This window comes from Lynx canadensis, chromosome B4 (assembly GCF_007474595.2).
Source record: "Lynx canadensis isolate LIC74 chromosome B4, mLynCan4.pri.v2, whole genome shotgun sequence".
Lineage (NCBI taxonomy): Eukaryota > Metazoa > Chordata > Mammalia > Carnivora > Felidae > Lynx > Lynx canadensis.
The window spans coordinates 46,229,192-46,238,966 of NC_044309.1; the positions used below are offsets into that span (position 1 = coordinate 46,229,192).

Genomic DNA, 9,775 nt, shown 5'->3' on the forward strand with positions numbered 1-9,775 from the left:
ACCTTAAAGATTGGACCAGGGACTAAGAAACCAGGGCTCTGATTCTGATCATAAGCACTGAACAGAAAGTCATGAGAAACAGGTCTTATTTTTAGATCCCTGTAAGGACCTTAAGTAAATCAATCTCTCTGACTCTCCATTTCCATGTCTACAATATCAATGAGTTGGCCTAGATGACTTCTAAGTTCCTTTTAGTGTAATGAACTAAAACTGATAGACGTTTCAAGGAACAACACACATTCATTTAATATATAACCCACTACTTTCACCCGGCAGACAGCTCATCCCAAGAGGGCATTTTGATGGGTGGAGAGGGAAGTTGGTTAGGGCTGCTGAGGCTTCTGTGAGCTTCTGATAACCAAGAACAGTATGGGTCTCCAAAGAAGAGATGAATTTCCCCTATGGGCCAGCTAAGCACCCTGCCCCTGCCACCCCCAGGTGCCCCAATAATTATCCTGGAAGAGCCAGCAACCTCTTGAAGATTCCCTGCAAGAAGTGATGGGTCAGGGAGGACCTGCCACCTGTGTTTGCCTTCCATTCTATCTAAACCAAGCTTCTCAGAGGGGAGAAGAACTTACTAGCATCCTCTACCAATTTCCCACACCTCTCTTCCCAGTATGGAGTCTTTCGAATTCTGAAGGAAACAATTTGGCCAAGGGATTTGCACCTCCCCAAATTCAATGTAATTCATTGCAGCAAACGGTTTTTGAATAGCTGCTGTGTGCTCACTGAGTTAAAGTAGAGGCGAGCAGTTGTTCTGGAGGTAAGCGTTCAGTTTCATTTTCAAGCTTGGATTTCAGTATTAAAATCTCTAGTGAAACTCAGGAAAGAAGGAGGAGGCAAAGACCAGACGCATTACACTCAAAGCACAGAACGATACAGTAGATGCGATTTACAGTCATTTGAAGAGAAGATGGTTTTCCTTAAGAACTGAGTGCAAACACTGAACAGAGTTACTAAGAACGCTGTTTTTCAGAAGCATTTATATTCTGTTTCACATCAAATTAACATCAACACTCTGGGTAAATTTTGTCCTCAATCAGGGTTTTTCCAAGAAAGCAAACCTTTAAGTTCATGGAACAGAACTTAGATTTGAATTTGCATTAATGTGCATTCTTCATGGACAAATTATGCAACTATATGTAGCCAGCTGTCACTGAAAATATGTTTGACATGTATTTGCTTTTTTTCACATGGTTAATACATATTTTAGTACCATATATTTTTAGACATTTTATAAGTTAAAACAATGCTATCATTTCTCATTGGTTCATACTTTAATCCTCTCTGTACATCAGCCATGGTTGACCCAAGTCACCTACACCAATCATTTTTAGCTTTTCTTCCTCAGAGACAGATGTGACAAATGTGTTTTTACATGTGACACACCCCTACAGATGTATCCAGAATTATGTGCAACTCTACGAGCCTGACCTATAACTCCAAAACTGAGTCTTCAACTAAGAAATCATGTGGAAAAGAAAACAATTGTGTAGATATCCTTAAATTTATTCTAATTAATTTAAAAAATTAATCACTGGCAAATCTTGGTATTTGATATATTAGCAAGCAATTATTTGCAACAGATATCCTTTGCTTGGCATATATTTTGACACCATAGTTGATAAGAGCATGCTATATACTGTAAATGTACACCTGAAATCTGAATTCTTTTATTCTTTTTTTCCTTAAATGTTTTACTTACTTTTGAGAGAAAAAGAGACAGGGAGCATGTGTGGGGAGGGGCAGAGAGAAAGGGAGACTGAGGATCCCAAGCAGGCTCTATGCTGTCAGCACAGATGCGGGGCTCGAACTCACGAACTGCAAGATCATGACCTGAACAGAAGTCGGACACTTAACCAACTGAGCCAACAAAGTGCCCCTGAAATCTGAATTCTTGAAGGCTAAGGGTGCCTGTCACAGAGAACCAGAGAAAAGACTATAAGGAAGAAAAACATAGTTATTCTCCCAACTGGGCAATGGTGGGAATATGATAAACCTGTTATAAAAGTCTACCAATGAGCATTTTTCTGGAAGTAACTAATCTCCTACCCATGATCTATAAAGCCACTGACATTCCAAAAGGTTTCATAGGCTACACCCAAACTTGGAAGTTGTGTTACATTCCTTAGATGTGGAAGAAAATGACTCTTCACACATTTCAAATATGAAGAGGCTGTATAATGTGGTGATTGGGAGCATGGGCTCTTAGAGCTGTGGTTCACAGTTAATTCTGCCTCCCAGGGGACATTTGGCAATGTCTGAAGACATTCTTGATGTCACAATTGGGGGAGGAGGGTGTTACTGACATCTGGTAGGTAGAGGCCAGGTATGCTGCTAAACATTCTAAAATAATGTAGGAAAGCCCCCCACAAACACAGAGTTAGCTGGCCCCCAAAACCAATAGTGCTGAGGTTGAGAAACCCTGCTATAAAGCAACCTGCCTGGGTTTCAGATCACTCCATACCTAGGTAGCCTCTACCAAGTTACTTAACATTTTTGTCCTTATTGAGTGCTTTTTACCAATAAAATTAGGATAATAATGGTACCCACCTTATTGATTTGTTGTGAGCATAAAATAAATGATGCAGGAAAGGAGCTAAGAACAATGTTTGGAACAAAGCAAGTGTTCAACAAACACTGACTTTTGTTATCACTGTATGTATTGAGAAAGACTGAGAAGAAATAAAACAAAATTGTAACAATGGTTGTTTCCAGGTGGCAAGATCATGACTGATTTTTATTTTCATTACAGTTCTATAGTTTTCCAAATTTTCTAGAACTGTATTTATATTAACCTAATATCCAAAAACATATACTATATTTTTAAAGAATGCAGAGGAAAGAACTTTACTTGTGATATGGCAGAAAGAGGACAGAATTCAGATCCTGGCTCTATCTGCTGCGTGGGACTTCGGGCAGGTTAGTCCATCTCTCTGAGCTTCAATTTCCTGATCAGAAATTGGGGCTAATAACCTATGTCACAGAGTCTGTATCAGGATTACACATGACAGACATCCAGTGCCTAGGAAAGTATGCTGAATGAGAGGTTCCATGAGATGACCGTTTTAAAAGTTTAGCCAGGAAGGGGCGCCTGGGTGGCGCAGTCGGTTGGGCGTCCGACTTCAGCCAGGTCGCGATCTCGCGGTCCGTGAGTTCGAGCCCTGCGTCGGGCTCTGGGCTGATGGCTCAGAGCCTGGAGCCTGTTTCCCATTCTGTGTCTCCCTCTCTCTCTGCCCCTCCCCCGTTCGTGCTCTGTCTTTCTCTGTCCCAAAAATAAATAAACGTTGAAAAAAAAAAAAAAAAAAAAGTTTAGCCAGGGAAAAATGACTCCATAAACAGGAAAATATATTCATCATGCTAACGCCTCTTTTGCTTTTTAAACTGTCCTCTTAGAGAGACGACCTCCCATCTCGTGTCATTTTTGGCCTTGGTTCATAAAGGAGATGCTGCATCCATATTCTGGTTCTTCCTTCTATTCCTTCCTCTTCCCCTATATACACATATGCTAGGAAAAGATTCAGTAATTTGGCTGGCAGGGCCTGACTCATTTGGCAGGGTTTGTGAGCAGTGGGCAAGTTACTGTGACTGAAAGGCAGGGCCCCGGTCTCACTTTCTCATATCCTTCACCCAGGCTCAGTGTCCCTCTTCCTATTTCCTCTTCCATTCCTAGCCTCCAGGTTGGCAAGGCCTCTCCCTAAGGGGAAGCCTCTCTGCTTTGTCTCTCTGTTCCACCTTCTCCTGTTCAGCTGGGAGAGTAGAGCTGGTAGACTTGAGAGGGATGAGTAGGAAGCCCAGCTAGGTTTCCAAACCTAAGCCTCTCGAGCACACCAGCCCTGCCTACCTGAGAAGCCCTGCATGAGTGTGGTGGGCATGCCGCACTTGCCTGGCTTCCAGCACAGCTTTTCTTCTGCACAACTCACTCAGCAGGTAACACCGGAGGTAAGGCGGTAAGGAGGAGAAGTTTATCCACAAACCCTTTTCTTCCTCTCCTTAATGACTGAATTAGATGGGAACAATAGGATATGTCTCTGAATATTATAAAGAGGGGTGACTATTTTATTTATTTTATTTTTATTTTTTAATGTAATCTCCACTCCCTACATGAGGCTCAAACTCATGACCCTGAGATCAAGAGTTCCATTCTCTACCAACTGAGCCAGGCAGGTACTCCAAGAGGGATAACTGTTTAAACCCTAGTTATCCTGCTAACTTGAATTCAAATCCTAAGCAAACTTTCAAGATAACCTGAGACAATCTTTTGCACTCAAGTCCTAACTGCCATGGTTTGGGAAAAGTACTGTGGCTCCAATCTACTCCGACACTAAAGATCCCAGGGTTCTCTGGGGGAGGAGTCCTATAGTCGTGTGAGCTCTTGGCTAAGTGTTCTGGGGACTGGGAGCCACAGCTGATTAGGAGAGGCCTGCCTGGGGCAGGAACTGACCTTCTCATCACATTCAGCCTCAACCCAAGATAAACTATTTCAGTGTTGGGAGATGATGCCAGGCAGAGCATCAGAGTAAAATGAGACCATTAGGGTGCCTCTATATCTAGACACAAATAAAAATATCAGGAGAACCTCATTCTAAAGATAAATAAAATGTCAGGAGGATTGGATATCCCCAGGTAGGAATTTATGAATACTTCTTGAACTCTAGTGTGCTACTGCTTCAGGGTCAGCCTGACTATTGTATATAAATTTCAGGCATAGTTTTGACTATATGTAGTTGCTAAGTTCTCTCCCACTACACATTCACCTCTTCACTGTCCTCTCTACAAGCACATGCAGCATAAAATAGAGGTGGGCCCCTAAACTGGCTCCAGCAGAAAGCTTCCAGAGCTTTCGCAAATGTATAGTGTGAGCTTACCATAAACCAGGCCTGGTGCTAAGTGCCAGAAACCCAGTGATGGAAGATATGGTCCCTTCACTCAATGAGCTCATTTTAGATGACTATAATAGTGTAAAAGTGGTACTTGCCCCAGGGAAACATAGATTTTAGCAGGGATCCAAGGCTTAATATAAAGGACTAAAGTTCAGTATCGTAGGAGACACAATCACTCTTCAAAGTATTCTTCGATGAAACCCTGAAGGGGAATACCTCATTTAGTGAAGAATTTTACAAATTTTAGATTTCTATCCCTTCTCTTCCTCTTTGTATCTTTGACCTAGTAACTTCTCGTAGTTTTTCCATAGCACAGAAGTATGAGATCAGTCATCATTTACTGTCAAGAGCCAAAAGGGAAACTACACAGACCAAAAAGAGGAAATCTTTATATTTCAGAAATTTCTAGAAGTTAAGGGAAAAACTTATTTTTCCCTTAAAAACCTAAAATAATTTGTAAAGAGAGTGATCTGTTATTACCTTGAAGTATGATAATATTATTTTAAAGCAATAAATCTAGTCTGTTTGATACCGTAGTTTGTGGTCATAATTTCTAAAGTTTTTAATCTCTTTGTTTTATTTTGAAAACCAAGTTAAGTCCTTTTAAAGATAACATGTTTAGACTGGTCTTATTACTAGGTTCAGAGGATGAAAATATGTTCAGTTCGATTAAAAAAAAAAAAAATCAACCATGAGGTAATTCTAGATTTTTTTGCCTTTAGACATCATTTGGTCACCATAGTAACACAGTACTTTACTACCAAATATCTATACAGCAAAAAGGGAAGAGAAGAACAGGCAATTACTTACTGGTTATTTGGGAGTACAGAATATGACTATTGGGATAATTCAAGATTATATATAGATTCCACCGGGGATCTGTTTTAGCCAGGCAAGCTAATTTGATCTTCTAGTAGCATCAGCTGAACAAAATTTGTAGCCAAATCAACTGTTGACATCATTTGAAATAACACAAGCAGGAAAGAAGCATAGTTTAGTAGTTAAAAATCATGGACTCTGGGGTCAATTTCCTTGGGTCCAAACCCTATTTCTAGGGTTTGCTAGCTGTATGATCTTGGGAATGTTCCCTGATTTCTCTGTGCCTTAGTTTCTTCATTACCAAAATGTGGGTACTAATAATACCTCCCTCCGAGGTTATTATAAAGATTAAATGACTGATTATTTGTGCTTAGAATAATGTCTTGCACATAGCAATAACTTTGTAAGTATTTTTTAAAAGATGAAATAAAATTTAAATTTGCTAACTTCCCTCTTTGTGCTAGGTAGAAATGGCCAAAGATACCAAGATTTAAGTACACAGCAGATTATTTTAGCCTGTAACTTTAGAAGATTCCTTTGAGAACTTCCTGGGAGCCTTCTTGATGTATTCTGTAAGATTTGGAAGTCAGTAGCACTCTACTATCTAAAACCAGAGCTGGAAATAATCATAAGCTCTCCTTGAATCAGGAACATCAGAAGGAAGACAATTGCACAGCACAAAGAAACAGCACGCCTGCCCGCTCAGGCTCCCTAAGCCACTGCCAATAACCTCTGGGAACATGGGCACAGAATAAGCAAGGGAGGAAACAAGATTTTATTGCCATGACAATGAAATCTAGTTGATTTCAGTAATATTATTTTTTTTCTTCTTTCCAAGACTCAAAGAAAAAATCGTTTTCATCAATTAGTACTTTGTTTTACTAATTATCATTGTACAAAATTTCCATCAATTTTTCTTCAACAGGCACTTACTCTGGTAAATTGTTCCTTTTACAGAACTATCTAGGCATCTTTTCTAAACCTGCAACAAATCTAAAGCCCCTAACCAACATCTAAGCCATGACAAAAATCTCTAAATTGCCTGGAAAAAAGAAGGTATTATGTTCTCTAAGCCAAATTTCAGCCGCGATACCACAGGATCCCTAGCGCATACCTTCATCTGGACTTGATTTCAGGGATGGTCTCCTTTGGTCTTCTCCGTCAGGAATAACCCTTGCATAGGAGTTTGGAGAATTCCATAAACCACCAGGAAAGCTTGGGAACACATTCATTTCTGTCCTCTGCCTTCCCCTTGGCTCATAGCCTGCTTCCTGGTAAGAAGACAAGATGACGCTGTACTGGGTTGACGGTTAAACCATCTTCCCGCCCCCAGCCCCACTCTCTTGGTGCCCCTCCCTTATCCTTTCCAAGGCTCTGGAATGTGTCACATGGGAAATGGATCATGTGGTTCAAGGGGGGGAATGTGGCCATCTTCTATCTCCCTTCCCCCACTTTTCCTTTCAGGAGCAAAGCAGCAGAAATCTCCGACCTGATTGGCTCTGACCAAAAATCTCCATATGAAAAGGAAAAGACTCAACCAAACCTCCAGCCTTCTCCACTTTCTTTTTTTGTTTTATTTCTCATCTGAACGTTTTATTATGGACATTCAGAGTTGCTAGGTAGTGAGGGAAATGATGCTTTCTTCCCAGCCCCTTTCTTTCTTATTATCAATACCCTAATGTGACAAGGTGTTCCCTAACCTCCGTCTGGAACCCACTTAGCATAACTGAGACAACTGAGTGTTCAGCACCAAGGACAGCATTGCACCCCCTTCGGCGTTCATTAAAGCCATTTGTTTACTTCACTCTCAGGTAAATAAAAATATTTTAAAAATATTTCCCTGAGGTCTTGTGTCTAAATATAAGTCAGACCACATATTTAGGGCCCTGATGTTTCCTACTATCAATTTATTGCTACTTTATAAATACAATTTTTACATATCATTACAAAGACCATCCCATGCCTACCTACCTCCCTGTTGCCATCCCATCACCCATCCCCACCCTTTAGATATGCTCCATGCTTTAGGGGGAGGGGAAATTCTCATAACATAGTTTACTATACACCCATATATCTATGCTCATGAACAAGACAAAATAAAACACAGAAACACACAGGATTTCTTAAGTGTGTATATCAAGATGTCCTTAGCCCCATTCCTAGGCCTCAGGCAGGGTTGAATTAGAGAAGCAGGGAGGAAGCCTAGTAGAAACTGTTTTTGTGCAGGGTCTATCCTGCTTTGCTGACGTCCCTGTTGCCATGGTGCTAGGTAACAGCTGAAGGGGATGATTTCTTTCAGAACCGGTCACCATGGGACCCTGCTGACTAAAGAAAGGAAGAGGAAAAAGGACTGAATTGCTGAGGAGGACTTTCAATTAGCATTTTCAGAGCCAAATTTACCTAATGGGCCCTTTCCTTATTAAATTGTTGCTGACCCTAAATCCTAAAAGGATTCTAGAAATTAGTATGGACACTGTGATGCTAACTCCCTCCATACTCCTCTGCTTTTTTCCCTAAAAATCTATTTAGGTGCAACTGAATGAAAATGCCAGCTTCACAGGGTGACTGTGGAGTGCCATCACAGAGTTGGGGGAAGGACACAGGAATCTATATTTTTCTCAGATTGGGACTTCTGATTTTTACGAAGCCATTCATCTTAAGTCCTAAAAGCCTTAACTTTACAACCACACCTGATTGTTGACACAAGGAACAATTTGTGAATGTTTTACAATTTTATAGGAGAAAGCACAAATATTTTTGAATGTGAGTTGCTGAATGATATTAAATAAAAATAAATTTGATTAAAGCCAATCCTTTGGATAGAATTTGGACTACCTCCATCAGGAATTTAAGCAAGCTCTACGTTTATGTCATTAGGCTGGCATATAACTGATTGTTTCTAACTCAGAGTCCTTGCCATGGCAATTCTAGATATTTATCTTGGGGGGCAGAAATACTTTCAAAAATTTTCCTAATGTTTATTTTTGAAAGAGAGACAGAGTGTGAGCGGGGAGGGGCAGAGAGAGAGGGAGAAACAGAATCCAAACCAGGTTCCAGGTTCCAAGCTGTCAGCGCAGAGCCTGATGCAGGGCTCAAACCCACAAACCGTGAGACCATGACCCAAGCCGAAGCCGGATGCTTAACCGACTGAGCCACCAAGGCACCCTGGCAGAAATACTTCTAATGTGCAGGAATGCAAACTCTGTTAAAAAAAAAAAAAAAAAAAAAAAAAAGAGGCTGCACAAGGAAGCTGGAGTATAATTTCAAGAAATCAAAATTTCTTCCTGGCTCAACATTCACAGCTTAAGATGTATTTACTTCTTTTATTTTAGGAGAAGAGCCAGGTTAATTCCAGTTTTTCTAAATAAGACAGAGAATTTCAACTTGGCTAATTCTAATGCTTGTAGCTTTCAGAAAATTCATTTATCAGGAAAGCCGATAGGTGTTTGAAGAAATTCTTAGAAAGCCAGCAGGACGGTGACTTAGATATCATCTATCTTTTCTTAGTCAATAACAATAACGAGAACAAGAAAAACAGCTAATGTTTAACATGTCCCAGTTATTTAGTACATGTCATTTAATCCTCCTCCCAAACCATGAGACAGGTACTCTTATAGACTTTCTTGTTTTATAGAAGTGACTGAGGCTTAAAGAGGATAAGTAATGTGCCCCAAACTACACAGCTAGTTAGTGTGGGAATAAGGATTTGGAACTATTTAATCTGACTCCAGAGCAGGCACACTATACTATACTATTCTGCATCGTAAATAATGGACTAGACTAAAATTACTTGTCAATTGATTGTAATGTGATTCACTACTAAGGGCCTCTGACAGGAGAAATTAAAAAGATTGCTTTAAATTATTTGAGACCAGGGCACCTGGCTCAGTCAGTTAAGCATCAAACAATTGATTTTGGCTCAGGTCATGATCCCATGGTTTGTGGGATCAAGCCCTGCATTGGGCTCTGTGCTGATGGCACAGGGCCTGCTTGGGATTCTCTCTCTCCCTTTCTCTGCCTCTCCCCTGCTTGCATGCTCTCTCTCTTTCAAAATAAATAAAAATAAACTTAAA

General features: G+C 40.4%; 1 protein-coding gene across 1 annotated transcript in view; it reads right to left on the reverse strand.

Annotated features, from left to right (window-relative positions):
* GPR19 (G protein-coupled receptor 19) overlaps window positions 1-9,775 on the reverse strand; it is a 40,867-nt gene that overhangs the window by 15,549 nt on the left and 15,543 nt on the right. The window contains exon 3 of the mRNA XM_030322967.1: window positions 6,817-6,973. The gene's annotated coding sequence lies outside the window, so the exon portion shown is untranslated. The remainder of the gene's footprint in view (window positions 1-6,816; window positions 6,974-9,775) is intronic.